The sequence below is a fragment of the Gavialis gangeticus genome, unplaced genomic scaffold, assembly GCF_001723915.1.
Source record: "Gavialis gangeticus isolate Ggan-Ray unplaced genomic scaffold, GavGan_comp1, whole genome shotgun sequence".
Taxonomy (NCBI): domain Eukaryota; kingdom Metazoa; phylum Chordata; order Crocodylia; family Gavialidae; genus Gavialis; species Gavialis gangeticus.
The window spans coordinates 102,200,758-102,212,757 of NW_017728992.1; the positions used below are offsets into that span (position 1 = coordinate 102,200,758).

Sequence of the window (12,000 nt, forward strand, 5' to 3'; positions counted from 1 at the left end):
AAAAAAAATAAAATCAAACAATAACAAACTGTATTGTAACTGTCACATTTCTCAAGTAAATAAAACCAAACCAAAACCAAAACAAACAACCCCCCCACCTTTATTTAGGAACCCCCCCTCCCAGTCCCAATATCTAAATATCAAGCTGTCTGCATAACTTAACACTGCCTGCAGTGATTAGTAACCATAATGACTTAACATTCATGGTTGACAAGTGCTGTATATTGTCAATGGAAGCACATATAACATGTATAGTATTTTTTATTCTGCTTGAAATGACTTGCAACTACTTTAAAGAAAACATGACATGGAACTTGTAAACAGAATGGTGTCACACCTTTCTCTCAAACTGACCTTTAATAGCTTACTAGAATTGAAATAATATCAACTATATCGCTGATCTTTCACTTCCCATTAGTCTGAAGTCTAAATTTAGCCTTGGTGTAAGCAACTGAAACTTTAGCAAAGGGTAAGAATTTTTAAAAGTTCAGCGCTGCATTAACTAAGCCACTCAGCGGATTCTATTCTGTATCTGAAGCTACTGCAAATTCGCCTTGAAAAGAACTTTAATAATAGTTTGTAATGAAAAGGTAAGATATAGCACAAAATCTACAAACCCTACGGCAGTGGCTCCCAACCTTTTTTTGCTGCAGCCCTAAATCCTGGTTGTGACCCCTGCTCCTGTTTCTGACTCACTCATGCCCAGCTGGGATCACTGGGAGAGCTCCAGAGGTGGCAGGGGTGGAGCAAGGGGTGGACCCCCTGCAACCCTGATTTGGGTTGCGACCCATGGTTGGGTGCCACAGCCCTAAGGACTGCACAAGATTGTGTGTGGGAGGTTCTCCCAGAGGCTAAACAGGCAAAAAGATATCTTCTTCAGCAAAAGCCACTATGTGTTTGTTCTAGGGCTGGGGTGTCAGGCATGTGGCCCAAAGGCCAAATCTGGCCTGTGAAGCCCCATAATCTGGCCTCTGGTGCTGACCCTTTTGCTGTGTTGGACCATCCAAGCATGCAGTGACCAGGATGTTTGTTGCCCATGGCACTCACTTGAGCTGGGTCCCAGGATGTGCTCGTTCAGGGCAGCACCCTGGCCTGGCCTGGTGGGTGCTGCCTGTGCTGGATCGGGGGGCAGATGAGTGCCAGCTATGTCTTAGAGATTCTCTCCACTAAGTAATGAACATCAATAATGCTGCAACACATGTAACTTTCCTTTTCCAACATGATAAAACTCAGCAGCCTGTATAAAAACTTTGGGGCCTATTTCTGCTCTTCAAAATTATTCCCTGAGTAGATCTCTCTCTTCCTTTCTCCCTTCCTATCAGGTACTGTGCAGCAGAATCGGTGTCCTCAGTAAGGTCAGGTACGCACTAGCAAGTACAGTTTTTCTTATAACAAGCTGTAGAATATTTTTGTTCTTTGCAAACTCTTTATTAAAACACTGCTAGATTAGCCTGCCTAACTTCACCCACCCTAACAGTAATCATGGGGTCTAAAATGGTGCCTTTACTTTAGATACCGGGATCTGGGGACTGAAATACCTAACTGGTTTGCATGTGAATTTCATATGCTTAGCTATACTGTGATCTGTACGTTGTTGGCTCCAAGGTCATCTCTCCTCAGAATCCTGGACTAGCTTTGTAGAGGAACCTGGAACATAGTTGATGCTGAAAAAACTATGTTCTAAAGAGAGGAAACAGATTTGCTGCTTTGCAGCAATATGAAATTATGGTGCTTCCCTAAATCTGGGAGACAAGCTTCTTTGGGAAGATCCAATATCTTTTATTAGACCAACTGAGTAGTTGGAAAGAAGTTCTGAGATCAAGATCTCACAGCAGCAAGATTCCCTATGCCTGAAGAAGGGTGCTTGTGCCCGAAAGCTTGGCAAGAACTTCTTTCCAACTACTCAGTTGGTTTAATAAAAGATATCACATCTACCCAAAGAAGCCTGCCTGCCTATGTCCTTAGATCAACACGGCTACAACCAAAAATCCCTACACCTAGAAATTCTTTGCTAGGAACACAAGAACTGCTCTATGAGGGAGGGCCAAATGTCCATCTTGTCTACTCTTTGACAGTGGTGAGAGCTACGTGTTTTGCAAGAGGGTATAAATTATGCATTTACAGCCCTATGTGGATATTTCTTCATCAACCTGTTTGGGCTGATGAAAGCAACTGGGACAGAGAGTGCTCATTTCTGGATCTTTCACCCATCAAGGCGAAGATAATCAATGCCAATTAATGCCAGAGTTACCATTGGCAAAATGCAAATTGTTCTGCTTAGTCTATCGAACTGAAACCTTGCAAGGTGGTTTCAAAACATACCATAGATACATGGATTCCTAAACCAAGATACTACTATACAGAGACATATGAAGGAACGAGGGGTGGCTTTCTCTTGCCTTGTTCACAATAATTATCTTAGTCAAAGAACTAAAAATGGGTAGAAAAACATGTATTCCTGATGCTAAAGAAAAAAAATTGGCTGTTTTAAACTTTATACTTGCTCACAAACAGTTGATCCCTGTTAAAATTTGACCTTGTTATATTTCCAATATTGCTGAGATCTGCATGATCTCCTGGCCACTAAGGCTAGGGACAGACATTCAAAAAGCCCGAGCCTGAATTGATTCAATCTTTGCAAGTTAGTCTAACCTGGCTAGGCTAAACCAGTTTGTAACCAAAAGACATCCCCTCTGGACTGAAAAAATGCAGGCACATGCATGCAGCGGCTCAGGCTAAAGCAGCCCTCCCTTCCCTTCTATAGTACTGAGCTGAGTGGGGCATGGCCAGGCCCTGGCAGGATACTCTGATTAGGGAGGGGCTCCTTCCCCTCCTGACCAGCCCAGCCCAGCCCAGCCCAGCCCAGCCCAGCCCAGCCCAGCAGGGAATTGATAACACAGTGTTTATCACCCCTAACTCAGTGTTTATCACCCCGTTAAGAAAACAGCAGAGGGACATTACCAGATACCTGATGATTCTGCCTTTGTGCCATCTGCCACAGCAGGGACCACAGCCAGCATGTGGTTTGCTAGCTAATGCTGTATGTCTGTGTAAAACACAGAGGATGGAGTAATCCCTGGTTAGCAGGGAGTGGGAGTGCGAGTTGCGGGGAGGGGAGGGAGCAGGCAGATGCCTTCAGTCTCTGCCAGAGCTCTAGCCAGGAAGCAGAGGGGAGGTGCCGACCTTACTGTGGAGCAGGGAGCCCAGCCCAGAGAGCATGCTGGGATGCTGGGGGAATGTGGTTTAACTTAAGATGGCAAGGGGTCTGGGACAGACATTGCATAAACCAGTTTGACCCAAATCAGTTAAGTCTAATACTACATTCAACCAGGTTTATCTCAAACTAGTTTCAGCCATTTTCAGACTGGTTTATGTGCATTGAACATCTGTTCTGTTACAGGTTTAGACCAGTTAATGTGTAATGAATGTCCCTAGACTAACAGAGAATTTACTTCGCCTACTTTATATCACAAAACTCATTTTCCTAAAGGCTTGTCAACAAGGCTTGAAAATCCACTGCCCTACTCACATATGGTCAATAGGAAACTTGCCCAGACAGAAGCCATTTAGCTTCTGCAGAATCTAAGCTTTCTATTGAAAACAAAAGGGTCTGGCTCTTATGGTTATGAAGATCAATTTAAAAAACAAAAATATATTTGTATAACCCATGCAGTATTTTTTCTGACATGTTCTAATCAGAATGCATTCGAGCACGTGTAAAAGTACGTCCTGTTTTTCAGATTACCTATCTCTTAAATGGATATAATATTTTTTTCTCCTAGTGACACTGGGAAACTTACTTACCTAGGATCTAGAATGGTTTTTAATATAAGCACTGTAACAGAAGAATGGAATTGGGGCCCCATGTTATATCTCAGAGGCATTCCAGCTTAGTAACATAGATACAAAGAAGCCTCTATGTGTCTATGCTACTGTTACTGTCTATGTTAGACCCACTGAGGGAACATATGTAAAAGTGAGGTCTCTCTTTTAAAAAGTTTTGTTAGTATGTACTAGTTTTTGGTGTGATGGTGAGAACAGAAGATAGAAGAATTCCTGTCTCAGCCTCAGCCAACTTTCTAGGGCAAATTCAGGAGAGTTTCTGGTCATTTCGTTACTTTGTGGCCTACAAGATCTAGGGTTCTGACTGCTTTTCAGGCGATTTCTTGAAACTTCTTGCTTCCCTTACACACTTGTGCACCTCCAGTTACAATCCTGCTCTTGATGATTCGCATGTCATTTGATAAAGTGCTACAGCAGTGCAAAGTATTATATCCCTAATAAATAAATATGTGCCACTAAAAGGCTTTATTTTCAGTGTACATTTGGGATAAATCTAAAAGGCCATGGAATGCCAGAACACAGTCCAAGAGACCTTCTTCCTCACAGTAAGTGCTACTATTCTTTGCTATTACTCAAAAAAAGTGCTGAACAGCTTTAAAAAATTCAATCAAAATAATCTTCTGCTCTTTAGAAAGGTGGTGGCTGACAGTAATTGGAAAATACTGTCTGACTCATTTATTAAAGTGCGATTCAGAGTCAATTGATTTAATAACCATTAGAATATTCTATTAAGGATATAATAGGTTGGCACAGCCCTATTTTTTATTAAGAGTTATAGGGAAGAAATAAGCAATGCTATGGAATTCTAGACAACCACTGTATGGATTAGACTAAAAATATTGCTTGCAAAATAGGTATTAAAGCAGCAACTATCAGGAGGTGGAATAGGAAAGTACATTACAGTGCAAATGAGTTAGCTGAATGATGAAAAAGAAATGTACCTCTACTACAAAACCTGTACTTTTTCAAACCTAACAGAAAAATATGCATTGCATATTTGTAATACACTGTAAAACAAGTCAGCATAGTCTTCCTGTTAGAGGTAAAACAACGTCATAAAAAAGTTAAGAACAATGTACCCATTGGTGACATCTACACATGCATTTACACTGGCTTAAATTTACTGTGCAGTAAATTACTGTGCAGTAAGCGGCAGGCTTTAAAGTGCGTTAACACTGTGTGTGGACTGACTTGGGACTAAAGTTAGTCCCAAGTCAGTCCATAGGCACAGTGTTACTGTGCAGTAAGGCATCTACATGTGCATTACTGCACAGTAACTAATAGGGCATCATGCAGGTATCACATTTATGCTCAAGTCGGCATAAGTTACCATACTAACTGCTCAGTATGGGTGTGTACATGTAGATACACGCCTACACTGCACAGGAATTTTGGTTACTGTGCAGTACATAAGCATGTGTAGATGCACCCAATGTGTATTATAGAACTTTTGCTTAAAATTGTATCTAGGGTTAAGATAAGAATTAAGGCATAGTTAAGATCTAATGACATAGATGATGCTGGTTTACCCAGCACTGAAAGATAATTTGATGCATGCAGAATCTTTGGCTAAGTAAATTATTTCTATTTGTAATCTTTACTCAGATAATCCATATATTCAAACATGAATCAATTCCAGATAAATGTTAGTAATTTTTCATTTAAATATTTAATATTTACAGAAATATTAAATGCTTGAATGGAAGCAGGTGGATTGTAACTGAGGGGCAACTAACCTGATAATCAGCTATAAAAACAAAACAACCCATCCATCATGAATCTGAACAAAGGTAATGGCTACCCACTAACAATCCATATCAGCAAATTTGTTAATTGTATTGCAGAGAACATGGAGAACATTGCAATGCTTTGGTTGTTCAGACCCAATCAGAATTATGAACTCAAACACAGAACTCATTAGTTTCCAGAAAACACTAACATTTCCATATCAACTTTAAACAGGAGAAGCCCTTTAAGCCACCTCTAGACTTTATGTCCCAAGTCTGTGCTTCTTTCACTTCAGTAAAAACAAGAACCTAGTGCATCTATAAGCAAATGTTCAGCAGTTGACTTACATGCCGCTGTTAAGACAGTAACCACTGGGGGCCCTCTGCTATTGTCTGATCAACGCTACAGCCATTACTGTGGACCAACTTGTAACTTTAAAAAAAGACTCTCATTCACCCTTGAGAAGGGTCAGGGTCCTTCTGTCTGTTTCTCCAAAAACATCTATAGGTTAAGGTCCAAAGTTATAAACCGCTATGGTAAATCATCATGTGGCAGGGGCCACACTTGAAAGCACCTGGTAAGAGTAGGAGTAAACTCTGCCCTCTGCATACAGCATAGGAATCAAATGGTCTGCAGTTCCTGGAATTTTCCTGAATTGTGCACAGCTACACCATTCAATGTGATTTCTTTTTTAACCAAGCAAAGTATGTCCTAAACCAATTTCTTCTCCTTCACTTTGCTTCTCCTCTTCCCCAAGTTAATTTCACAGCACACATTTATAAGCCAGAGGTCTAAGGAGTAACGAGGAAATACCATGGATATCAAAGGTAACCCCTTGGCTACAACAACTCACATTAAAAACTGGGATAGACCAAATAAGCAGCACTGTGTCATAATTTGCAATGCATATTGCCACCCAATTGTTTCTTGGTTTACAGTATTTGTGCTTCTCTTTAATTATAGTGTACATATTTCATAACGGCCCCACAAATACAGAAATGTCTTACATTTGTTACAAATAACTAACTCTATTTTCAATCTGGCTGGTAACTGCAATTTCTAGGCTCCTACTATAACAAGTAGTTTGAGCGTATTGAATAGCAGGCTGTCTTTCTCTTCACCTGCTTAAAAAACACACAATGGCTCTTTAAAGACTTGATGCTGAAATGAACACTGCCTCAAGAAGTCACATCCAACACCATGTTCACCATTTCTGCCTGATTGTAATAGAGCTTCTGTCATTTTCAATTTCTCAAACATTATCACAAAAAAACAATGAAAAACACTATCTGCCAAGGTGTTAATTTTAGAAATGGACATGAAAAGCACAAGAGTATAGAGAGAAAGAAATAGCTGCACTACAGCCAAAGGATACAGCTGGAATTTGCTGAAGGGAAATGTTTACAGTGCTGAGGGAACCTGCTACTGAAAAAAACATCAAGTAAAAAGCCTGAATGAAGTCCCACCCTGTCCTGCAGTGCCAGGAAGATGGGGATTAGGTGAGGTAAAAAATACCAGGAAGACAGTTTTGTAGTATACAGGATAGATGACAGACTATCCAGGTTGGGGGTGGAGAACAGATCTTGTCTACTCTTTATCCACCCCCATCATCAAAATAATATACAGGCGGCCCTCAGACTTACGACACAATTGGTTCCTGAAAACTGCATTTTAAGTCAAAATGTCATAACTCAGAAACAATTTTCCCATAGGAACAATGTTATGAATAGGGGACTGGTACCTGAACCAAGGCCCGATACCCTATTTTCACAAAAATAACCCAGAATTTTGTACTCAATCAATTATAGATGAATAATATAGCTATATTAATGTATTTATGGTAGGGCTGTGCAAAACAGCACCATTTCGTTTCGACTTCCATTTCGCTGTTTTGAAGGGGCAGTGTTTCGTTTTGCTATTTCAAAGCACTGTTCCATTTTGTTTAGTTGAAACTGTTTTGCTGTTTCAATGTGTTTCAATGTTTCGCCCATACGCTATAATGGGGAATCACGAAAATGCCTATAAATTTGTCATTTCTTTCCAGATTTGAATGAAAACAGCAGGGATGGTATCTCCTGCTGAGGCCACAAAGCCTGTCAAGTTTCAAGGAGACAGGTGCAGGGGTTTCTGGGAAACTGCACCTCAAACTGTTCAGAGCAAAACTCGTGTCACTTGTAAGTGTGAAAGCACAGAGAAAGTTCAGTTCAAACAATGCTTTTTATGCTGTTTTTCCATCCCTCCCCCAGAGCACTGGGATTGGAAGGGACCTCAGGGAAGAATCACAGCCACTGGCCAGCTACACGGTCAATATCAGAGCAGTCCTTCCCCCCCTCTTCCCCGTCCCTATCTTTAGTTTCTGTTTAGCTGCAAGCAAGCCCGGCTTCGAAACTGGAAACTTTTCGAAACTTGCAGAACGTTTTGAGTTCCCTTGTTTCATTTCAAAGCTGTTTTGAAGCCTTTATTTTTTTTCTATTTCACTGTTTCACACTTGAAACAATTTGAAACAGCTTTGATATGAAACATCTGTTGAAATTTCGCACAGCCCTAGTAAATAGCAATCTTATTGATTTGGAAGGACTTCTATGAGGTGACTTTGCTGGACTTTTTAAAGGGCTCTTGGTTAAGAGTCTTCCCAGGAGTCTTGGCTGTAGGTTTTTCTGGAGTCTTGTCTGCTTTCTTAAAGAAAGTGTTCAAGGAAAACTGGACGGATGTTCTCCAGGGAGATGAGCGATGCAGCGAACTTGTTCGCTGGCATAGCTTGGCATTAAATCAAGCATCATAAAGTCGAAACTGACATCAGAATTCGAAACAGGATGTCAGTTTATAAATGTTGTAAGTGTTGTTCATCGTAACTCGAAATGTCTTAAGTCGAGGACTGCCTGTAATACATTTATAGGAGTGCCATGCCTAAATATCAACACAGTCAGAATATTATTGGGGCTGGCATTTATTCTCAATCCAATTTTGACTGAATCTGGGAATTCATCTATAAGAAGTTTTTTCCGTATGGAAATCTGTTGCTGTGATAAATGTCCCTCCTCCCTCTCCCTTTTTTTTCTTTCAAATTAAAAAGAATACTTTTAAGGCAATGTTGTGCCTACCCCTGGAGGGGACACATTGAAGGAAGTTGGGAGAAAAATACGAAGAATTTCTCCTCCCCTTCTCTTTATCATTAGAAGCCATGCAAAACCCTACTCTTGTCATCTTCAGGCAAGCATAGCCTCTCAAGCTGAAGGATGAGGCTTCTCAAATAGCCCCTTCCTGTTAACACTGGCTATTAAAGTGATGCCTGTACTGGAGAGGAGAGAGAATATACAGTAAAATAGCAAAGGAGAACTACTCAGGCCTGACTTCCAGCAGTGCTCCCAGAAGCATTGTGGGACAAGGCTAAGGGACCCTGCTGCTTTTTGTAGACTACTGCTGATGCCAACAAGAGAAGGGTGCTGACTGTTGGAACAACAAGCACTGGAATCCACCTCCTCAATTAAAGTAAAAGTTCATCTCTCCAGGGCCAGATTTTGAAATGAACTCAACTTAAGAGAAAGCCAGTCTAGTGTATCTCTCACTCCACTGTATTTCTGTCTGAAGCAAGGGATGCATTTCACTTCTCCAACTGTTCACTTTTTTGCTTGGTTGCACTCACTTGGGCTGCATGTAAGTGAACTCTTTTTACCACATGTGCCTAAGCAGTGTGTTCTATTAAAACCCCAAACACCTAAGCCCAGGGAGGCTGGTATACAATAAGAAAGGACTCCTGCACCTAGAAATCCTAATTTCTTAATAGTTATCATGTTTTCAGTTCATGTAAGAAAGATTTAAATGCAGCAAATGCCCTTTCCACCATAGAACAACATTTCTGGGCATCCGGCTACCAGGAGAGAGTTCAACAATTAAGCAACAGGGCTATTTGCCAATTTATGGGACATGCATAATTTGCTACTCCTTGTCTGTAACTGTATCAGAAAAAGGTATTTAATACTGTTTTTTTATTTAAAAGGAGGAAAACACTGTGTTGCATCTTGTATCATACACACATCACAAGGTTACACCAATCATTGCAATGAAACCCCGTGTGATATGGCATATTCTGAAAATAATTTTCTCTGCAAGTAGGGGGAAAAAAAAGAAATTAATACCACTGGGAACAAACTGCAATTTATGAGTTATTTGTAGAAGTATGAATCTAGCTCAGCATTTACCTCTTCAAAATTTAGAGACTGATCCCATAAATGTTTCTGCATTAGAATAACTAAGTCAGGTGAGCAGACTTCTTCTCTGTCTAAATGAGACTGTTCATGGGAATAAATTACTCAAAAGTGCAAGATCAGGCCCTTAATCCTTACAATGCTCCTGTGAGGTATGGATTAGTATCTTTTTATTATAGATAAGGAAACTGAGCTGCCAAGTACCTGATCCTTTGCCCAACAAAGGCGATGATAAAATGCATTAAATATCACTGGATCCAGCATCAGGTCGTACTTAATTTACCCAAGGCTACAAACACAATCAGTGTCAGAGTCAAGATTAGAATTTCGCAATTCCTTGCTCTCAGTCCTGGGCTGAGAACACATTTCTCTTAGAGAAGAAAGTTTTTTGTATCAAGATTTCTAGGTAAAGTAAAATTACAATCTGAACAGAGACTGCCTGGGTAAAGTAGTTATCAAACTGTAGGAGAAAAATATAACTAATAAAAAATGTCACATTTGTATTTGGAAGAATTAAGAACAGGGTAGTAAGAACAGTGTAATAGAAGTCAAATGCTTGTTTTAGCATTGTGCATTCACTTTAAATATAATATTTTCTTGTTGTGTTAGGTGCAGTTTTTTCTTGTTGTTCATGCTTTTTGCTCGAAGTAGCTTTCTCTGTTGTTTGATGTTAAATACCTACTAGTAATGCCCACCCGTCTGGGACCTCTGGAACTGGTGGAAGTACAGGTATATCTACCTTCGAGTACTGCACAAAAAAAATCACAAATTGGTAAAATTGAAAGAGGATATTTCAAGCAGCATAAACGAAATGCAACCTGTTCTAAAGTTAGGTCTACAGGGAAAACATCTTCAAGCACTATGACAGTCGACTAGTCAATATTAATTCCACACAGCAGTGGACCCGCAGTACGAGTTATGTACTGTACACAACTCTCATCAGGTATGTTTTTGTTCTGAGTGTACAGCAAGGGTCAGGGTCGTCTTTTTTTTGGCACAAAGCCACTAGTTGTTTGGAGGAGAAAGTCTCTAAACACTGAAAAGCAGCTTATCCAAGCTATAAAGAATTGCCTGCTTCCTTTCAAATAAAATTAAAAAAAAAGAACAAAAGAGAAAAGAAGTAACAAGAAAGAACAGAATAAAAGACAGAAATAAAAGAATAAACTAGAACATTGCTTTGTTGCATTTCTGAACATTATGATTTGTTAGAACAGCAACTATTCGATTTCCTAATGTTTAAAGATATGGAGAGGCAGATACTACTGACAATTTTTTAAAATCAAAGTTGAATGCTTTTATCAGGAATATAGCTTACTGGCTTCTTATTACACAGGTAAAGGAACTGCCGAAGTGAACAGCTATAGCTGGCATACTGACCCAGAACTTCAGCTCATTTAAGAATGCACCAACCTCCTGTCCTCTTGACTGCTTTTTCTCTACTCTGGCCCCCCACCCCCACCTCCAAACAAAGAGGGGAAGGAACATGGGATGGGTGCATGAGGTCCTCAGGGCAATGTAGAAATTACAGCTGGAACTGGGCTTCCAAACTCGACTCTTCACATAGCCCAACAGCAGCACCAGTTAGAAATTTTCCCATATAGAATATTAAAGTCCATTTAATGCTGTGTAACCTCTGTATCATTCAAGTCTAATTTTGTTTGATGTTTTTGCTTGGGAGAGCATGAGAAAGCTCAATTTCAGCTGGGTTTAACCTTCCTATATTTCTGCATTTGATTCCATTATACAGTAATGTAGGCAGCTCCCATGACAAAAAGGGCTAGATTCTTTTCTCACTGATGCTGCTTTCATTTTGATATTCTCTATTGGCCACATGAATTCACACTAGTATATCTGAGAGCAGAATTGTTCCCAAACAATTAAAGGGATCCCTACAGTGAAAGGTTTCCCAGTTTGTAAAGCAGAAAGACAATAATTGGGGCTGCTTAGTTGTTGTTGGTTTTTTTCTTGTGCTATTTTTGTGATTTTTGGTGCCATTTTTGTGATTTTTGTGAATTGCAAATGCTCATTGTTTAAACATATATTAGTGTCAGACCCAAGCTATATGGCTCCTCTCTAGGGCAAAGACATTCCCCCCACCCATATTCTACCCTATGAGAAGTCTACTTTAAAAAGGCTGAATGAAATAGAAAGAATAGAGGGAACAAAAGGCACAGGGGAAGTGGGGGTAAGAAAAACATTAGAGAGGGAGAGACAGGGAAGAGTT

General features: G+C 40.1%; 1 protein-coding gene across 1 annotated transcript in view; it reads right to left on the reverse strand.

The window, feature by feature from the left end:
* The window catches only part of ZNF521 (zinc finger protein 521), a 340,116-nt gene that overhangs the window by 45,390 nt on the left and 282,726 nt on the right, over positions 1-12,000 (reverse strand). The window lies entirely within an intron of this gene.